The sequence below is a fragment of the Mustela putorius genome, unplaced genomic scaffold, assembly GCF_011764305.1.
Source record: "Mustela putorius furo isolate JIRA1106 unplaced genomic scaffold, ASM1176430v1.1 tig00000228_pilon_pilon_pilon, whole genome shotgun sequence".
In the NCBI taxonomy this organism is placed as follows: domain Eukaryota; kingdom Metazoa; phylum Chordata; class Mammalia; order Carnivora; family Mustelidae; genus Mustela; species Mustela putorius.
This window is the reverse complement of record NW_025421322.1, coordinates 865,172-886,150: the sequence shown is the minus strand read 5'-3', so window position 1 is coordinate 886,150 and position 20,979 is coordinate 865,172. Positions and strand designations below refer to the sequence as shown.

Below are 20,979 nucleotides of genomic sequence, written 5' to 3'. Positions count from 1 at the left end.
TTTCAAAGATTTTGCATTTTAAATTAAACCATATGAGTAATTGTATCCTAGCTTCATAGTCTATTCTGGAAAATAAAATTCTTGTCCCCTAACTTAGGAAAAAAAAATAATTTTGCAGAAGGAAAGCAGCTAGCAGGGAGAAGAGTAGAGAGTAGAGCCCCCAGGGTACCCAAGCTTAAGCTACAGGGGCCACCTGGACCAGCAGGGAAGCAATGGTCCCTGGAAAGAGTTTCCAGACCACTTCCCCTCCCTCCACCCAGATATCCAAATTCACCTTACAAGCTAATCCTACCTCTACCTTGTTTCTATAGAAGGTGAGAACTAACTACAAATTAGTGAATCTGAGACATTTGAAATTCATGCATTTAAAAAAAATTCTGTATAGGAGCACCTGGGCAGCTCAGTTGGTTAAGCGTCCAACTATTGATTTCAACTCAGGTCATGATCTCAGGGTCTTGGAATTCAGCCCTGTGTCAGGCTCCACACAGGGCATGGAGCCTGCTTGAGATTCTCTCTTTCCCTCTTCTGCTGGCCCTCCCCTCTTTCGTTAAAAAAAAAAAAAAAAAAAAAAAAAGTAAACCCAAGGATTGTTCATGGCCTGTAAATGGGACAAATTCATCTTGTTGGTGTATCTATTCTTTTCATTTTTTTTTCTTTCTTTAATTTTCTTTTGTCACAGGGGTAACCTTCCCTTTCTGGATTTTATGTCTAAGAGTCATACATTGCTCTAAGCGACTACCTCCAGAAAGAATGCATAAGGTTAAACTGATGATAGGCCCTACAAATTTCTACAAATTTTACTACAAAAATTACTACAAATTTCTACAAATTTTACTACAAAAATTACTACAAATTTCTACAGACTTAATTCTGTTGTTTCTCCTTCTTTGACTTGGTGATGTTGCACCCAAAACTATTTAGTTTTAGAATAAATATTTTCTTGGTTTTGGGAACCAATTATGGAACCATCAGTAAAACTTGCTAGTTCTCCAAGAGGCATTCATCCCCCCATTAAATCATTAAATAAGGTAATGACAGAAGGCTGCAGAGAGTACCCATGGGGAGCCAGATGAGAGGTAGAAGGGTCTAATGGAGTTAAGCAAGGTTGAATATTCAAATCCTGCCTTTTGCCAGCTTTGTGAATAGAAGTTAATATGTACAGAGCTTTACCCATGTACTAGGCACTCTCCTTATAACCTATACATTTAATTTTCACATATAAAATCCATTTTCATAAGAAAACAGAGACACCAAGATTAATATCTTACTTGAACAGTGTCTGAGAACTAAAAAGTGGCAGAACTAGGAAATAAACTAAAGTCTGTCAAACTCCAAAGCTCCTTCTCTTAAGACTTAGATTTGCAAAGTAAAAATTGTGACAAACTAGGTCCCAGGAATTTAACTAATCAATGCTAAATTGATTCACTGATTCACTGATTTGCATCCAGCTATGATATGAGGGAAAGAACAAGGCATCTAAGTGCTTCCAAATTCAAACTCTTCCCCTTACGAGTGGTATGACCTTGGACTAGCCATTTAAGCCAAGTTTCAGTTTTCTTAACTAAAAAAATAAGACAATAAGAAAAGGGCAAAAGATAAAGACCTAGTATTGCAATTGCTGGGTCATAGGTGTTTATCCCAAAGATACAGATGTAGTGAAAAGAAGAGGTACATGCACCAATGGTCATAGCAGCAATGTCCACAATAGCCAAACAGTGGAAGGACCTGAGATATTCTTCAACAGATGAGTGGATATAGAAGATGTGGTATATATACACATTCATATATATGTATATATGAATATATATGTATATATGTATATGTACATATATGTAGATATTCATATATGTATATATGAATGTGTATATATATATATGTATTTCAAAAAAAACAAAATCTTGCCATTTGCTACCATGTGAATGGAACTAGAGTGTATTATGCTGAACAAAATAAGTTATCCAGAGAAAGACAAATATCATGATTTTACTTGTATATGAAATTTAAGAAACAGAAACAGATGAACATAGGGGAAGGGAAAGAAAAATAAATAATAAAATAATAAATAAAATAAAATAAAATCAGAGAGGGGCACCTGGGTGGCTCAGTCAGTTAAATGTCTGCCTTCAGTTTAGATCCTGATCCCATAGGGATCGAACCCCATGTCCAGCTCCCTGCTCAGCCAGGAGTCTGCTTCTCTCTCCCTTTGCCCCTCTCCCTGCTTACACTCTCTCTCATTTGTGAACTTTCTCTCTCAAATAAATAAAAAACTTAAAAAAAAAGATTAAAAACAGTGAGGGAAGCAAGCCATACAAGACTTAACTATAGAGGAAAAAACTGAGGGTTACTGGAGAGGAGACCAGTGGGGGAATGGGCTTTATAAATGGGTGATGGGCGTTAAGGAGGTCATGTGTTGTGATGAGCACTGGGTGTTCTATATAAGTGATGAATCACTAGATTTTATTCCTGAAAACCATTATTACATTGTATGTTGAATTTAAATAAAATCTTGGGGGACGCCTGGGTGGCTCAGCTGGTTAAGCAGCTGCCTTCGGCTCAGGTCATGATCCCAGAGTCTTGAGATGGAGTCCCACATCGGGCTCCTTGCTCAGCAGGGAGCCTGCTTCTCCCTCTGCCTCTGCCTGCCAGTCTGTCTGCCTGTGCTCACTCTCCCTCTCTCCTCTGATAAATAAATAAAATCTTTTAATAAATAAATAAATAAAATCTTGGAAGAAAAAAGAATTTTTAAAAGAAACTAATAATTATGCTTGTCTCGGTCTTATTGTCAAGATTATATAAGAAAATTAAAGTAGAAGCATCTATCACAAGGATCTCAGTAGGTGCTAATTATGTTACTCAAAAGGAAATATAGCATAGTGTCTAAGTGCTTGGCCTCTCGCTCATTCAACAATATTCAATCCCAGCTTGATCACTTGGCAGCATCACCCTGGACAAATTTAGTTCTTGGCAAAATGGATACACTATTGTAATAATCTCTGCTAGGTCCTATAACAGTGCCTGACATTTGGTATTAAATAAATGAATTTATTTGAATTATCAGTGTGAGTGAGCAAAGACTTCTTTAGCAAGTTAATTAGTCTGACTACCACATGCTTGGAAAAAGGATTGCTACTGAGAAAAATAGTATCAATCTACAGTTTGTGCTAGATGGTTCAAGCTAAAAGCTTAACACTTAGTAGAAGAGACATACATACATAGTTGTGACTCCATGGGTGATAAAAGTGAATCATTTATGAAACAGATCAAAGACAGTGATTTCGTTTTTCTACACCATTTTTGGGGACACATATTGTGTTCCCACTACCATGCTTGGACTGAGAATGCAAAGATGAATGAGGAATGATTCTTGATCTTAAGAATTTATAATCTATAAAAGAATCAGATGTGAAAAGAAATAACTCTGATGCAGGTACTAAAAGCTACATCGAAGTTAAGACTAAAGGGCTAAGGAAACATCAAATGGTTTTATATTACTCAGTAATACAATCACGCATACAGAGTATCACCTTTGCAAGCTGTGATAACAAAAGCATAGACTTGGGGTAGGCAAAAAAGAGAGAGAGAGAGAAAGCACAGAGAACCCCAACACAGGAAATCAAGATTCTATCATGGCTAGCAGGAAGAAAGGGATGGTCAAAGCAGTCAGACTAGAGGGATTCAGGCAAAATTAGAGTGGTGGTAATGGCAACCAAATGTTCAGAAAACTAAATGACACCTCTAGTTTCAAATATTTTAAAGCATTACACCCAAATGTATATAAATACATGCCATACCTACAAATTCCAATTTGGGGGTTGCAAAATACAGGCAAAAGATGGCACTACCGTCTAGAAAATGATGCCCATGGGGAGGTAGTAGTCAAGGCTGAACTGGGCTAGTGGCTGAGGGAAAGTAGTCATGGAGTGCTGGGTTCAGTTCAAAATTAGAAAAGGCAGCACCCAGCAGAAGCAGCAATAGACGATCCTTCCAAGTTGATGAGAAACCAGCCAGGAAAAGCAAGAGCCCTAAAGTTCTCCATTTCAGACACGCAGCATGGGATAGGATTTAGGACACTTTCTCAACGGCTTGCGTACTGCTCTCCTCTGTGTTTGCTGATCACACTGCATATGGGGTGAATTTTCTAGAAGAAATTTCCTAGAGGTACGGCCTCCAAACCCCCCAAATATAAGGTCAAAAAGACTAATCCAGGGAAAATGGCAAGGGAGACTCCTTCTAAGAGACAATTTGGAACTGGAAGGCCAGGGTGGGCAAGACCAGCAGGGAAGGGGCTATAGAGACCACCAGACCTGAGTCTCCTGGGCTATTGCTTGAGGTCCCACATCACCCCCCAGACACCTGTGGCTTTCACTTGGTACATACCTTTGTTCCCAGCCAGACTGTAAGCAGGAATAATGTCATTTTCCTTCACAGATTGCTTGGCATAGAGAGGTAACCGTGATAGAGATGAAATAAGGGTGTGGAATTCAGCCCTGGAAATACTGTGTATTTCCAGGCACAGAGGTTGAAATGAAAGTCTATGATGCCAGGCCGCCTGGGTTCAAACCCTGCCTATTCTTTTTTTTTTTTTTTTTTTAATTTATTTGACAGACAGAGATCACAAGTAGGCAGAGAGGCAGGGGGAAACAGGCTCCCTGGTGAGCAGAGAGCCTGATGCGGGGCTCGATCCCAGGACCCCTTCATGACCCGAGCTGAAGGCAGAGGCTTAACCCACTGAACCACCCAGGCACCCCAAAACCTGTCTATTCTTAACAGCTCTATGAGCTTGGGCAATTGTTTGTCATCTTGCACCTCGATTTTTGCATTTGTAAACAGAGTAATAATAATGCCTACCCCAATGCTCTGGGAATTAAATGAATACAAGCACTTACAGTAGTGCTATACTTAGGTAGATCATGTTATTATTCTCCATAGCCCAGTGAATAGTCCATGTTAATTTGCTTTCCTAAATATTCTCATCTGAAAAATGAGGGTGTAAGATGCAATCTCACAACTGCCGTGGAGCTAATGAAGTCAAAAAACAAACTGAATGGAAAATGCAATCCAAATGTTTGTGTTTGCTGTTATCACTGCACATAGTAGGCACTGGAATCTATGACAGCTAAAATATGGGATAAAAACAGCCACTGAGAGGCTGAGAGGCTGGACTAGACCCTCTCAAAATCCATCATCCCAAAATCCTGCACAGGAAAGTTATTTGTAAACATGATTGCCAGACAAGTGTTCCTTGTTAGCTATGCAAGGGGCCCTGGAGACCAGCACTGCCATGTGGTAAGATCAAGTGAAGTGACAAACTCTGCCAAGTAGAGCTCTGAGGCCATACTTCACATGTGCCTGAGAAATAACTCCCCCAAAGGCCTCCTGTGCTGTGCAGTGCCCCACCCCCCCATCTTGGCCACCTTTCCAAAGACCCCCAGCTTTCTCCTCCAGCAATCCTCCGGACTTTGGCCATTCCCAGTTGGCATTGAGGTGCAGAGCTTGGCACATTCTTCATTTCATCCCCCTGGATTCACCCCAATGGGGTGGTTCTGCCTGGCTGTCCCACACAGCATCTCTAGGAGAGTTAGAAAGGAATGTGCTTAACTTGCCAGCACCAGGAGCATAACCAAAGCCAGCATGGCCTGTGATCCAAGGTAGTTTACTGCTCCCATCATCACTGTAATACACACACAGAGCAGACCCTGGGAAGAGTCTGCGTCCTCCCCAGAGCCAGGGCGATGGCCAGAAAACCACATGGGAATGTGGGTTCTCCTGCACAAGCTGGGTCACTGATAATGGAGCCTTAAGCTCCTTCCAAGTGGACACTTGACAGGTAAGAGAGAAGAGGGAGAGCTGGCAGAAAAAAAAAAGCATCTGTCCCTGAAGCTCTTGGCTCCATATAAAACTTAGAATGGCTCATTTAAGATCAAATCCTAGAGCTTTGCAAACCAAGGCCATTTGCCTACTGCTGAGCTTACTGTATGCCGTAGTGTATGTACTCAAGCCCCTTTCAGCAGTGCCTTCTTCACTTTAGCCAAGGCTAAAGGTGCCCTGAGACTTGGATAAATTCGTGAAGATAAGCAAGCCATTCACAGCACTACAGTGTCACAGGTATTCAGAAATGCTGATTCTTCCACTTCCAACATAGGGTTAGTCCTTCAGTCCATTTTATGTTTCATAAACAGGATTATGACCCTTAATTCAAGTCATTCATAGTCATTCACCTATTGATTCATTCACTTAATCAACAAATATTTCTTGACTGCCTACAATGTGCCAGACACTATGTGGAGACAGAATAGTGATCAAAGCCAGAAGTGATTCTTGTTCCTGTGGTCCAGTAACACATTCTCAGCAGAGGAAATATTGCCCCAAAGGGGAACAAGCTGGATCCCAGGTGGTGAAAGAACCTATTCATTTTATGTATAAAACAGATATGTATATAGTACATGCAATATACACAACTGTACACATATATTGCATATATATACACATATATGTACACATACTGTATACATATATACATCATGTAGGCATCCATATGTACATAATATATATAACAATATACCTATTGTTGCTGTAACAAATTATCTTAAACGACTAAATAAGGTATATTTATTATCTCTCAGTTCTGGAGTCAGAAGTCTGAAGTGGGTCTCACTGGGTTGAAATCAAGGCCTGGCATGATGGCATTTCTTCCATAAACTCTGGGGAAGAATCAGTTTCCTTGCCTTTTCCAGTTTCTAGAGGTTGCCCACCTTCCCTGGCTCTTGGCTCTCTTCTATCTTCAAAGCCAGCAATGACAGTCTCGTCTTTCTCACACTGCCATCTCCCTCACACTGATCTCCTGCCTCCCTCTTTGACTTATGAGAACCTTGTGATTACACTGAGCCCACCAGGATAATCCAGGGTAATCTTCCCATCTCAAGCTACTTAACAAACTTTAATCCATCTGCAGGTCTAATTTCCCCTTTCCATGTAATATGACTTGTTCAAAGGTTCCAGGGTTTAAGATATAGATGTCTTGCAGCTGAGAGAGGGCGCTATTCTGCCCACAACATTCTATCTGTAGTGTTAACATTTCCAATGGGAAGGTTTAGCAAAACATATCTAAAAAGTTCTCTTTAAGGGAGCAATAATCAAAGATTGAGAAATTGTGGTCTACCAGGAGGCAACACAAGGTCTTGACTAAATCTATACCTACTGGGTCAGTCAGCCTAGGTTCAAATCCCAGCTCTGTGCTTATTAGCTATGTGGCTGTGAGCGAGTTACTTAAGACTTCAGGAAAGAAGGACAGTAATAGGACATACTTCTTCAGTTATGTGAGAATTAAATGAGTCAGTGCATTGAGAGGACTTAGAAATTGCCAAATACAGATCTTCCTTGATTACAATGAGGTTACATCCATATAAATCCACTGTAAGTTGAAAATTTAAGAAACAAAAGAGTTGGTCATAGGGGAAAGGAAGGAAAATAAAAATAAAATAAAAACAGAGAGGGAGGCAAAACATTAGAGACTCTTAACTATAGAGAAAAACCTAAGGATTGCTGGAAGAGAGGTGGGTAGGGGAGATGGTCTGAGTGGGTAACAGGCATTATAGAGGGCACTTGCTGTGATGAGCACTGGGTATTATATGTAACTAATACCCAGTATTATATGAATCACTAGATTCTACTCCTGAAATTAATACTACACTATATGTTAACTAACTTGAATTTAAATAAAATCCTGGAGAAAAAACTCATAAGATGAAAATGCATTTAATATACCTAACATACTGAACATCACAGCTTAGGCCAGCTTACCTTGAACATACTCAGAACATTTACAGTAACCTACAGTTGGGCAAAAATTATCCAAGACAAAGCCAATTTTATAGTAAAATGTTGAATATCTCATGTAATTTACTGAATGCTGTACTGAAAGCAAAAAACAAAAGGGTTGTGAGTATATAGGTTGTTTACCCTTGTGGTCACATGGCTGACAGAGCTGTGGCTCACTGCCCCCAGTCAGTCACGACAGAGGATCATACTGCATATATCACCAGCCTGGGAAAAAAAAAATCCAAATTTGAAATTCAGAGTATGGTTTCCACTGAATGGGTATCACTTTTGAACCATTATAAAGTAGAAAAATTGTAAGCCAAACCATCATAAGTCAGAGACCATCTATAGGCAATAAGTGTTTGATAAATGTTTTCATTAGTGTTAGGCAAGACAATAAAAGATTATTCAAATAGTCACAGACATAAATGTCTAAGTTCTAATGATGATAAATGCCGAAAAGGAAAAGAATACTCTTGCAGTGTTGTAGGAGTATAAGCAGTGGGTAGGGAAGAGTTTCCTAAGGAAGTGACCTCTGAACTGAAATTGGAAGGATGAGTCGGCATCAACTAGATGAAGAGAAGGAGGGTAGGGAGAGTCACGAAGAAGTTCCCAAACAGAAGAAACATCATGAGAGCGTCCTTGGGGCAGGAGAGCCATGGCTGCCCCAAAGAGAGCATAGGCAACAGGGTGGCTGCCAGGTCAGGCTGGAGAAATGATGGGGCTAGATCTGAGAGCTTGGCCCATATTCAGGACTTGGACCCTCATCCTAAGAACAATAGGAAGCACTGATTGAATTGAAGCAGTGACAGTATGAGTGAAATGCTCCATACTGACTGGAGAAGGGAAACAGTGGGTGCACAGAGACTAATCTGAAGATGGCGGGGTGATGGAGAGCAGAAGGACATGAAGAGAAAGGAGATACTTATGGACTTGCAAAGTGTGGCAGAAAGGAGGGGGTAGATGCACACACCTAGTTTCCAATGTCCCATGTGCAGATCCACACGCATCTGCCAATGCTCAAATCCACCCCAAGAGTGTGGGTAGCCTGTCCAGAGAAAAGCCTGCCAAAATGTCTGATCAGTCCTGCCCAGATGTGTGGGGACTTCTTAGAGCACTCTACACACCATTCTGTATCCCGGGTATAAAATAAACTTTAAATTGGATACAGCTTTAACAAAAAGTGGTGCTGGCAACAGCTCTTCTTTTAAGACCTCTGTTTACTATAAAGTGTTTTAAGCATGACGTTTTAATTTCAACTTTTTTAAAATATGTATTCTGTGAGAAATAAACAGAGATGACTTAACTGGAAATTGAACTAGGGTCTCCTGGCTCTTGGCCCACATTTCTACCCAGGGATGACTGCTATAGCACAAATCCATCTACCCAAGCTGCTGTATGACTGGTATGAGCTGTACTTATGTTACCCTTAAAAATGCACACACTTCTTAGCCAGAGGGTCCATGGACCAAAGTATTGATCTGTTAGGACTTCTGCTCCAAGGAAGCCTATTCAATATGTGACATAATGATTCAAGACCGGATTGTGGCTACACATATTTCCCCAAAAGCTCTCTGCATTTGCCTATTCAATATCCAGGACAGGACCACAGTTTACAAACCAGTAGCTCTAAGTTTCTTAAACCATCTGCCATAGCAGTGGTTGGATAAGAATCTACTCAGAACAAACAAGACTGATAGAATCTAAACCATGGAGAGAAATTAATAGAGGTGAGGGGTGGAAGAGAGGGGGAAAGGAGGTATGTTCCTGTTTCTTTCAGAAATAATGAAGTCGAGAGACTTGGGGTTTACTCCCACCTCTGCCATTAAGTACCTGTGTAACCTACACAGTTCAACTAACAGTGAACAAATTAAGGAATGAATCCATTAGGCAGGTCAACTAGCCAAACAGTGCAGGAATCAATGAGTGTCCAAAGATACCTAAGCCACAGTACCTACCCATGGAGAGTCTAAAAATGAGAGGTGGATACTTAAACAGGAACAAAATACCTAATAGGAACAAGTACCTAAACAGAAATACAATAAAGTGTCATAAACGATAAAGCATACATATTCCCGAAGGACCATGGGCGAAACCAATCCCAACCTGGGTGCAATGAGATGAAAAGGACGGTAAGTGAGGCTAGAGAGAGGCATGAGGGTTAAGTCACAGAGTGGCTGGGAATTCAGAATTCATCCTAAAGATGACAGGTGCCTCAGCCCAGAAGTGGCATTTGCCACATGCAAATACTAGATGGATTAATCTAACCTCGGTAGCAAAGGAGTCAAGTGGACAGGGGAAGAATGGGAAAGGCCAGACAAGGGGCTGTTATTTTAGGGCCCCAAGAAAAGGCAATGAAGGCTGAACCAGGGCAGTGGTTGTGGGGGAAAAGAGGTGGCTAGAGCCTTGAGAAACATTTTGGTCAATAAAGCACGTGATACTTATCTTCAAATTTAGATTAGAGAAGTCCCTTTACCATTCTGGGCCACAATTTCTTCAACTATAAGTTAAGAGTCAAGTCTAGGTGTCCTACAAGGCCTGTAACAGTCCATGGTTCTAATCACTGGAGATGCAGTCACACCTGCCTAAAGACAACAGAAACTTCACTAAGAAGGGAAATAAAATTCCTTATGAGGACAGGTCCAACAGGCAAGGCCCTTCTAATGATTAAAATTTCAGGATTAAAACTGAAGTCTGTAGAACTATAAAAGTCACAACATCTGGTAAAGATGGGTTTGTTTCCTGAAACTTACTAAGACTACAGCTTGAAAGAGCACGATGTCCTCATATGAAAGGAAGCATTGCATTCCACAACAGGTGCATTGCCAGAGTGCACTAACATTTGAAAATCTGATGTACTGTTAAAAAAAACAATCACCTTTATAAACAGATCTTTTTACCCTTTATCCAGATGTTTTCCCATTACAGAGACATGAATTCATGAGTGGACTTGAGATCTTGAACATTTACAGTAAGATGTTTCCTTCATGAGACTAAAACATTTCTTGATTGACACCACCTTCTTCCAATAAAACAAATATCAGAAGGGTTAGGCATCAGAACATACATGATAGAGTTTCCCTTTTAAGAATATGTATAGCTTGGGGCACCTGGGTGGCTCAGTGGGTTAAAGCCTCTGCTTTCGGCTCAGGTCATGATCTCAGGGTCCTGGGATCAAGCCCCGCATCGGGCTCTCTGCTCAGCAGGGAGCCTGCTTCCTCCTCTCTCTCATTGCCTGCCTCTCTGCCTACTTGTGATCTCTATCTGTCAAATAAATAAATAAATAAAATCTTTAAAAAAAAAAAAAAGAATATGTATAGCTCACTATGGAGTATTATGCCTCTATCAGAAGGGATAAATACCCAACTTTTGTAGCAACATGGACGGGACTGGGAGAGATTATGCTGAGTGAAATAAGTCAAGCAGAGAGAGTCAATTATCATATGGTTTCACTTATTTGTGGAGCATAACAAAAAGCATGGAGGACAAGGGGTGTTAGAGAGGAGAAGGGAGTTGGGGTAAATTGGAAGGGGAGGTGAACCATGAGAGACTATGGACTCTAAAAAACAATCTGAGGGTTTTGAAGTGGCGGGCGGGGGGGGAGATTGGGGTACCAGGTGGTGGGTATTATAGAGGGCATGGATTGCATGGAGCACTGGGTGTGGTGCAAAAATAATGAATACTGTTATGCTGAAAATAAATAAATTAATAAAAAAAGAATATGTATAGCTAAAATTTAAAAAGGCAACCAACACCAGAAGCATGAAAAATGGACATTTTCACAGAATCTCACAGAGTTTCAATATGCACAGGAAAAACAGACTTTTGGTCCAAATGGAATTACTTGCCTTTGCAACTCAGGAGTTCTTTCTCAGCTACAAAAAAATTAAAAAAAAAAAAAAACAGTTGTGACTATCGTTTTGTTTGAAAATTTAAGTGATAAGGAGGTCCTTTCATTTTTTTAATTCAAATGTTTTATTGATTTTCCAAAAGACTCCTCATAGAATCCCCTTCAAATGAGTTCTTTTTATGTGAATGCATTTTTTAGAAGTTTTTATTTTAATTTGTTAGTTACCGTACAGTGTTCTATTAGTTGCAGGTATGATACAGTGATTCAACATTCCCGCACAGTGCCCGGTGCTCATCACAAGTGTCCTCCTTAATCGCCGTCACTTATTTCACCCATCCCCACCTCCCGACCCGCCCCGCCCTGCCCACATCCTCTCTGGTCACCTCAGTTTGTTCTCTATAATTAAGAATCTATTTCTTGGTCTCTCTTTTTCCTTTGCTCATTTACTTTGTTTCTTAGATTCTGGAAATCATAAGATATTTGTCTTCCTCTGACTGTCTTCTTACCGTAATACTCTCTAGCTCCATCCATGCCATTGCAAATGGCAAGATTTCATTCTTTTTTACGGCTGAACATTACGTTGAATATATACCACATCTTCTTTATCCATTCATCAGTCAATGGTCACTTGGGCTGCTTCCATATCTTGGCTACTACAAATAATGCTGCTATAAACATAGGGGTGTGCATATCCCTTTGAATTAGTGTTCTTGTATTCTCTTGGTAAATGCCCAATAATGTGATTGCTGGATCACAGGGTAATTCTATTTTTAACTTTTTTGAGAAACCTACAAGGAGGTCCTTTTATAATTATTTCTTTGGAGACCTGAATATGAAAATATGCCTTGTATTACTTTTCATAGCTAATGAGCATTTTCTATATTTCCCCCAATGTAATCAAATGAAATAAGATGACCTATCTTTGTCTCCTATGCTATCAAACTATTGATCGCCTCACCAAGAAGGGCTACTGAGTTTCTGAAGAAAGACTTGGGATCCAATTTGTTTCTCTGAACAAGCACCTCTGCACAAAGGGCCTAACTCCGCTAACTCAGCTATTGTGGGAAAGGATTACCACCTCACTGCAGCCCCTTGTGTCCCCACACAGGCTCCCCCAAACACAGGCAGAACATGACCCTGGGGGACTTGCTCCTGAAGGTTTCCTCATTGTCAGGAATATCTGGCCCATATGAAAGTTGAAATAATACTTATAGTTATTTTCCATTTTAGTTTGCTTTCTCTTTCAAATTGAGGAGTATTTGGCAAGTTTCTGATAGATAATGTACATAATGAAACCCCCCTCCATACTCGACACACACATATACCTACTACCATCCTTCATATACACCCTTCTAAATTGGACAACCAAGAAAAATTAAGTTATGCCTTGACACAGGAAGGAAGAGTATTTGCGTCTTTTATTCAGCCTGAATTACCCATTGGAGGATCTTCCCATTTTTGAAAATCACCTTGATTTAGTTAAGAACAGAATCATTTATGAAAATCTTTTTTAAAGCAAATAATGCAATCTTTCTCAAGCAGAGCTGATTTTTTTTTAAGATTTTATAGAAATAGACTGAGAGCACAAATAGGCAGAGCAGCAGGGAGAGAGAGAAGCAGGCTGTCTCCCGAACAGGGAGCTCAATGCAGGGCTCAATCGCAGGACCCTGGGATCATGACCTGAGCCGAAGGCAGCTGCTTAACCGACTGAGCCACCCAGGCAACCCCAGAGCTGAATTGTTGATAACTAAAGACATGACTATCATCCTCATTCCCTGCCCCCCAAAAATTGCTTATGTTTTAAATCTGTGTTCCTCAAGACTTCTAGGTTTGATCCCCTCATCCCCAAGGCACAGCAACTTCAAAGATGCCCAACAGTGGGGATAGGTACAATGCACCCTAGCCAGTGCAGTTCTTTCATTCTCATATTTCTAATGGTTCCTGGAACCCTGAACTTCAGTAAAATTTGCTAAGCAGACAAGTGTTAATACTCGGACCGATTCACTCAAAGAGAAACAAGTTGGCCACAGCTGCAAATAGACAAGGTGAACAGTCCACACATGGGATGTCTCCTGGAGCAGCCCCTAAGCTGTGGGGTCTCTAGCTAGGGAGGAGAAGAGAGGTCTCCAGCTACAAATACTAGAAGACAGTTTCTCGCTGCTAACCAGCTCACCTTTGCTATAAATAATCAATTAGAGGATGGGAGAGCTACTTTGATACAGTTTGTTTTTTTTTTAAACATCAATTTACTTAGTATAATTTTCTTGCCCTATATTTCTTTTTTTTTTTTTTTTTTTTTAAAGACATGTGTCTTCAGGGCACCTGGGTGGCTCAGTGGGTTAAAGCCTCTGTCTTTGGCTCAGGTCATGATCTCAGGGACCTAGGATCCAGCCCTGCATTGGGCTCTCTGCTCAGTGGAGAGCCTGCTTCCCTCTTCACTCTCTGCCTGCCTCTCTGCCTACTTGTGATCTCTGTCTGTCAAATAAATAAATAAACTTTAAAAAAAAAAAAAAAACCTGTAAGAAAAAAAAAAAAAAGGAAGGAAAAAAAAGACATGTGTCTTCACTGGCTGACAGGGACAAATTTCCCCCTGCTGCCCCGTATAAATCCACCTCGCTGTCTATGTTGCCACCCCCTACAGCCCTCCAGCTGGATTCCATGATAAATAAATAATGCTGCTGCTGCCCTTGTCTTTATCTCGAACCAGAAAATGAACACAATTTCAAAAACCTGTTTTCTAAACTCCCAGGGACTGAGACAGGAAGGGGGGCGGAGGACGGGCCGCCTGTTTGTACACCCACTGGCACTGCCTCTTCCTTACCAGTGAAGCTTTCCATGGAAATTCTGGCTACATTAACCTTGGCTAAGCTTGGGACTATTTTTGGAAGCCTAAAAACCTCAGGGGAGTGACTTTTACTTTTATTCATGTACAGGGTCCTTACTTTTATTTATTAAAGAAACAAAAACATGTATCCTGCTTAACTTCAACCAGCTTTCATGTCAAGTCAAACAAAACTTGTTGGCTGGTCCAATCAGCCTTTGGCCAGGGTAGAGGGGGAGCCCCTTCCGCAGCGTGTCTGAGGCATATGTGACCTGGGTATTAATCACCCTTCAGAGAAAGGGAGGACTTGCGGTCTTCTGAGACTTTTGTACCAAAGGAACAACTGTAGGAGAGTGTTTGAGTCCAGCCGGGAGAGAAAAAGGATCTGGGCAAAATCCCAGCCAACCTGAAGTGTTTTCCAAAGCATTTCAGGTAGGAAAGAAAAGAGATGGAAGGCTCTGTGCTCCCCCCAACACCCAGCACGGTGACACGGACATCCTAGAACCTAAAAAAATCCGCCAAGAGGATCACGAAGTGAGAATCACCCCAGAGACTCAGCTTCACCCCCTCCCAGAGTCTAAGTGTTCATTTTAACAAGTTGTGAAGGGCAGGCAGCCAACCCCTCGGCCTCTACAAGACAAATTGATTCAAGGTTTTCTCCTGCAGCCTGCAGCCAGGGTGCGTGCGACAATAGCCGCGGGAGAGGTGTGCGTTTTATCTCAGCAGTGATTTGAAATTCTCTTACCCAGGACTAGCAGCCCACCAGGCGTCTATAGATGGGAGCAAGAAAGAGCAAGGATTGCAAGCTCTCCTAGGGCGCTAAACAGAGCTGCTGTGAGAGTCCCCAGGGAAGGTACTGGGATGGGGGGTGCCGCCCGGCCTCATAGCAAGGCTAGCCCTCCATCACCTGAGCTCTTCCTTTCCTCCTGGACCCTCACATATTATTCTAGATGGGATTCACATCATATCCTGACATGTTGGACAATGGCTCCAAAGCACTGTGCTGCAATGGGCAAATCACTCCATTTTCCCTGGATGTGAGTTTCATCCAGTTAACTGGGTGTGTGACAGAGGCTGCCAGCTGTTCTCCATAAATCTGTTTCATCTTCTTCCTGGGCACACAGCTAGAGTACATAGCCTCGTTTCCTTTGTGGTTAAGCGTGGCCATGTGACTAGCCAACAGACTACGGACAAAAGTGTGGTGTGCCATTCTAAGGCCAAAAAGTTGGTGTGCCCCCTTTTTCTCTTCCCACCAACTGGATGTGGTTAATGCTGGAAACCTAAATATCCACATTGAAGATGGCAGAGCTGGAAAATATATCCCAAGATTGCCCTGTGAAAGAAAGCTGACCTTTAACCAAAATATCTCATTGGGACTATTTCATGAGCAAGAAATAAACACTGATTGCACCGGGTCACTAAAGCTCTGTGACCAGTTACTGCAGCTGACCCTACCCTGATACGATGTGATAAACAACAACAACAACAACAACAACCACCACCTTTGGCCTGCCTGCCTCGAAGGACAGTAGGAAGAAATACTTTGCGCAGAAATACATCACATCCTTCAAGTCTAGAGCAGAAATAACATCATCTGAAGGAAGCAAATGACCCGTAAATTAACAATATGTACTGAATCCAGGCATGATGCTATTTAAATGTTTTTTAAGAATTATTTCATTTAATCCACCTAATGAAACCACTATGGAACAGATATTACTGCTATTCCCATTAACCAGATAAGGAAACCAGGGCTTACAAAAGTGAACGCCTCACCCCATATTCAACTAGAGTTGAAAACAGCATGTCTGACAACAAATGAGTAACCGGGACTTTTAATTAACTAAGTGAAACTTTAAGAGCACTCTGACTCAATTACCTATTTCAAAAGAAAGCCATCTTTGGCCTACTATTTGCCATCCTGCTGATTCAGTTTTTCCAATTTATTTTCCATCTACACACACAGTTCCCATCCATGGCAGCTGGTGTTCTTTCAAACAAATGATGCAGACTACCACCTAGATTCCTATCATAAGTTTGGATGCAGGCTTTGACGTTTACTAGGTGTATTTTAAAATCTCAGTCCAGTACACTTTTTTTTTTATTCCCTCTAGAACCTCTTTTGTCCTCTTAAGTGCATTTAATATAAGCTAAAAGACAAAGAAATGCTGTTTAATGGGTGAAAGAGGGCAAGGGCACCTCCCAGGTATTAACTCATTTAAGAAATCTTAAAGCAAGGTTACCTCATGCTTCCACCATTAGACAGAGTCCCAAAGTACAATTACCAAAGCCTAGTAATGAGACCACCAAAGGTAGGCAGGCCATTATAAAAATTTAAGAGCTATTGAGTACCACGGTGTTGCAGCCGGTCAGCTCAGTTATTTAGCACATGTTTTTTCCATCCTTGGAATGCATGGGGAAAATTCAGTGTCCAACATATCTCAAAACCACATTTCCACCTGTGTGGGGCAGTGGAATTAATAAGCATATAGAATAACCTCACAAATTTGGATCCCACTCATCTGGAATTCATGATATTTCAGTTACGCATATGTGGGCCTGGCCAGAGAAAAAGGCTGGCAGGGGTAGAGAGGTCACTGCACAAAGCTCCAGTGAAGAAGGGCTGGCAGGGTCAAGGGCGGGTGAGGAGAGAAATCAGGCTGCAGGGCTCAGAGACTGTTACACATGCATGTTTTAATGATCAAATTAAAATCATACACACACACACACACACACACACACATACACACACGCAGAGTCACTAATTGTGGGCTGAGATGGACTTTACCCTTTGATACTAATGTGGGTTTGGGAAGTAAATTTAAATACACTAATGAAATTGGAGAAAGAAGGTTTCACCTACTTGCTGATTCAACCAAACAGAAAATTTTCTTGTACTTTTCAGAAATACCTTCACAAAAGCTATTGGCAAAGTTATCTGTTCACTGAAGGATAGAAATGGTGCAAGCCTTAGGGTCTTCCTGACATAAAAATGATAAAATGCCAGTCTATAAGATATAGTGCAAACCTGAGACTTGTAAGAACTCTGATTACCCGGTCTGTAAGGATAGGCTCCTCTGCAGAGAAAAAGTAGATATATCCAAGCTCAGAACTAACTATGGACCTGCCAAGGTAAGCCCACATTTGCTGTGCTAATTTCTGTTGTTTAAAAAACAGGTAATTTCAAAGTAGACATCAAAACCACACTAGTTAACCATCCTGGGGCTCCTTCTCCATTTTATCCTAGGGACCTGCTCCCTCCAGCCTCTTCAGACATCCTCTAAGATGATGAACATAAGAAAGCCTTATTACCTTTGAGGATGGTTTTTGTTTTGATGCTGTTAGAAAAAATAAAAAGCATAAATATCCCTACAGAGAAAAACGTGTTCCAATACCTCCATGAGACATCAAAATAGATCATTCTCTCTTAAGGAAAAGAAAACATCAGTTCAATATGACAAATACCTTCTTGTAATAGTGTAATGCACTAGGCAGAACAAAAGTTAAAAGAAAGGAAATCTCTACTTAACTGTTTACTGAATCTTCTTTTTTCTTCATACCAGAAAGCAGATCACCATCTTAGTTTCCAGAGCTGTCCCAGGACTTTTGCATGTTTCTCTGCCTCTTCTCTTCCAGACATTTTCCAGCTATTGATCAGAGGAAAAAGACAAATAACTGAAACTGTATTCCTAAGAAGAACTACTTTCTTCTGTTCTGATTATTAAGCATTCAGAAAAGACAGACGAATATAAAATAAAAATCACCTATAATCTCACAGCTCAGAGATAGAATTTCATCTTTTTAAACTTTTTCTATACATAAATATGCATATATTGTTTTAAAATTTTTACCAAAATAGTAAGGCTTTATAGTCTTATTTTTTTCCTTCTTAAAGAACACATGATGGTTACATTTCCTGATTAATGAAGACCAACATTATCATGGTGAAGGTACATAATTTAACCAATCCTACATTGATTTACAGCTAGATATTTTCTAATTTTCCACCATTATAAAGAATGCTGTGATAAACATGCTTTGTGCATATCTGAGTAAAACTGCTCCTTTGATAAATACTCTCTTTAAGCACATACATTGTCTAAGAATTTCCATTCTTATTGTCAAATTGTACTTCAGAATGTTCTGAATTGCTAAGTTTACTATTCTAATAGCAAGGCAAGCAAATATCCACCACCCACCTTGACAACTCTTAGCCTTAACAGACTTTTTATTCTTTGCCATTGTTCAGTTTCTAGAAAAGCAAGACAAGCATTTTTGGCCATTCACATTTCTTCCCTCATGATTTACCTATCTACTGCACACAGTTGTTTGTTTTTATAACGATATACTCTGTTTTTTGCTGAATAACTGGGACCCTCAACTGCTCTGAATTTGCTCCAAAGTTGTCCTCCTTCTGCTACAGATTTGTTAGTCTCAGACTAAAGGTGTCTATTGTCATCTTTCCTAAATCATTGTCCCTCTATCCTAGCAATGATTTTTCTGTTAGCTTTAGATATCTTAAAGGAGTCATACTGTGTGTGTCTCTCTCTCCACTGAGACACAAGAAGTGGGACAAATTAGAATGTTATAAGTGATGTAATAAGGGGCCCTTGTTAGATCTTAAGCTTTATTTTTCTGCTGAGCCTCAGACATGAGCACTGGGGTAAAATTTGAAATTTTAAGTAAAGATCTTCCTTGGATCCACCAGGACCACTCATTGAAACGCACACTCAATAAAATTATATTAAAAAAAAAAATTAAAAACAACAACAACAAGGTAAAACATAGCCTACCAGACGGAATCTATTTGTGTTCTCCTTTATTCCTCTATTTATTTATTTTTGAGGCTCTTGGTATTATATAATATATAATAATAACAATCACAGATATATATACATATATATTAAAAATTTCAAAACTGTGTTGCAAAAATAAAAAAAAAATAAAATAAATAAATAAAAATTAAAAAAAAAAAAAAGAAAGAAACGCACACTCATTCACTGACCCAGGTAGAATTATGGCAGACATTAAAAGGATAATAATAATAATAATAATAATAATAATGCTTTAATGTTCAATTTCTGAAGTTTTACATAGATGTTAAAAATTCATAATAGAAACAAGAACGTAGAAAGCCAAAACTGTTTACGTTGTAGGAACCAGCCTTTTTAAGAGGAAAAGACCTTTGGGAATTAGAAGTTAAACCATGGGGTCCCTGGGTGGCTCAGTCATAGTCCCAGGGTTCTGGGATCAAGCTCTGCACTGGGCTGCCCGCTCGGTGGAAAGCCTGCTTCTCCCTCTGCCACCCACACCCTGCTTGTATTTCCTCTCTTGCTGTCTCTCTCTGTGTCAAATAAATAAATTAAATATTTATAAATAAATAAATAATAAAAGCTAACCCATGAAAGAAGCAAAGCTTAGAATTTATAAGACTATAGATTTGATCTATGAGAAACACAGCATCTCCCCCTCAGGCATGATAGGGTAAGAATTGGGGTTGAGTTGGAAATATTGGTGGGGGCATTACTTAATTATCCCAATGCCAATAGCACCCTCACTGAGAAACTGCTCAAATTAATGAACAAGGGAGAAATACAAATGAAGAGTCAGAGAGTATATACAGAGACCAAAAGAGAGCTGTCCAGCCTAGGAAAGGGGGATGTCTGACCTGGACAGAGCTCTGGGAATTTATGCTGAGAAGGCCAGACCTAGAGGAACCGAGTCAAGAGGAACTGAGGATCTGAGTCAGCTCTGAGACATGGTCCAGTCTCTTGCTGAACACAAGGCCATTCACCAGCACCAAGGGCCCATGTGGTATCTAATCCCAGAGCTGCATCTTGGGAGCTCCTCCATCACTTGTGCTGAGCATCATCTTAACTGTCCTCATTTCCAATTCCTAGCACTTCCTCCAATAGCCACATACTGCCCAAGAATCTTCCTGGTCCATCCGAACCATCCCAAGTGGACACGGCCCATTCAACAGCTCATCAGTTTTATAACCCTTGAAGCCAAGGGTGGGAGTCCTGACATTGAGCAAGGCAGGGACTAGTGTAGAAAGGTAAGCCCCAGGCACATGATCTTTGAAGAGAGTGAACAAAAGCCCTTGAGATTTCCTGTCCACCTCATTGCCTACCACCTGCTCCAATCAGGATAGCTGTGAAATATAGCCCAATTTTATCTGCCTGGGTTCACCTGTGAGAAAAGTGAAAGAGACCTGCCAAGAGTCTGCTTGCTGAGAGTCTGACAAATCTTTTAGGGAAGATACCTAAAAATGAAAGATGCAGACACACAAAGTCTGTTCAATACTACACCTCTTAACTTCCTGAGAGCAAGGACTCTATCTACCTTATCACCACTGTATTCTAAGTATCTGCCCCAATGGTAGACACCTTGAAGTTCCAGTAAATGGTTTTTGGAATGAATAAATGGATAGATGGAATACAGCCTAATGTACCTAACTTGGGTTTGTTCAAATTACAAGGAGGACGGA

At 40.5% G+C, this 20,979-nt stretch overlaps 1 long non-coding RNA gene across 1 annotated transcript; it reads right to left on the bottom strand.

Annotated features, from left to right (window-relative positions):
- Positions 1-7,945: 7,945 nt before the first annotated feature.
- On the bottom strand, positions 7,946-19,013 carry LOC101680532. Its single transcript, XR_200629.3, has 3 exons — positions 18,689-19,013; positions 18,020-18,136; positions 7,946-8,043 (listed from the first exon to the last, which is right to left on the bottom strand). It is a non-coding gene; the product is annotated as an uncharacterized LOC101680532 (long non-coding RNA).
- Between the last annotated feature and the right edge of the window lie 1,966 nt (positions 19,014-20,979).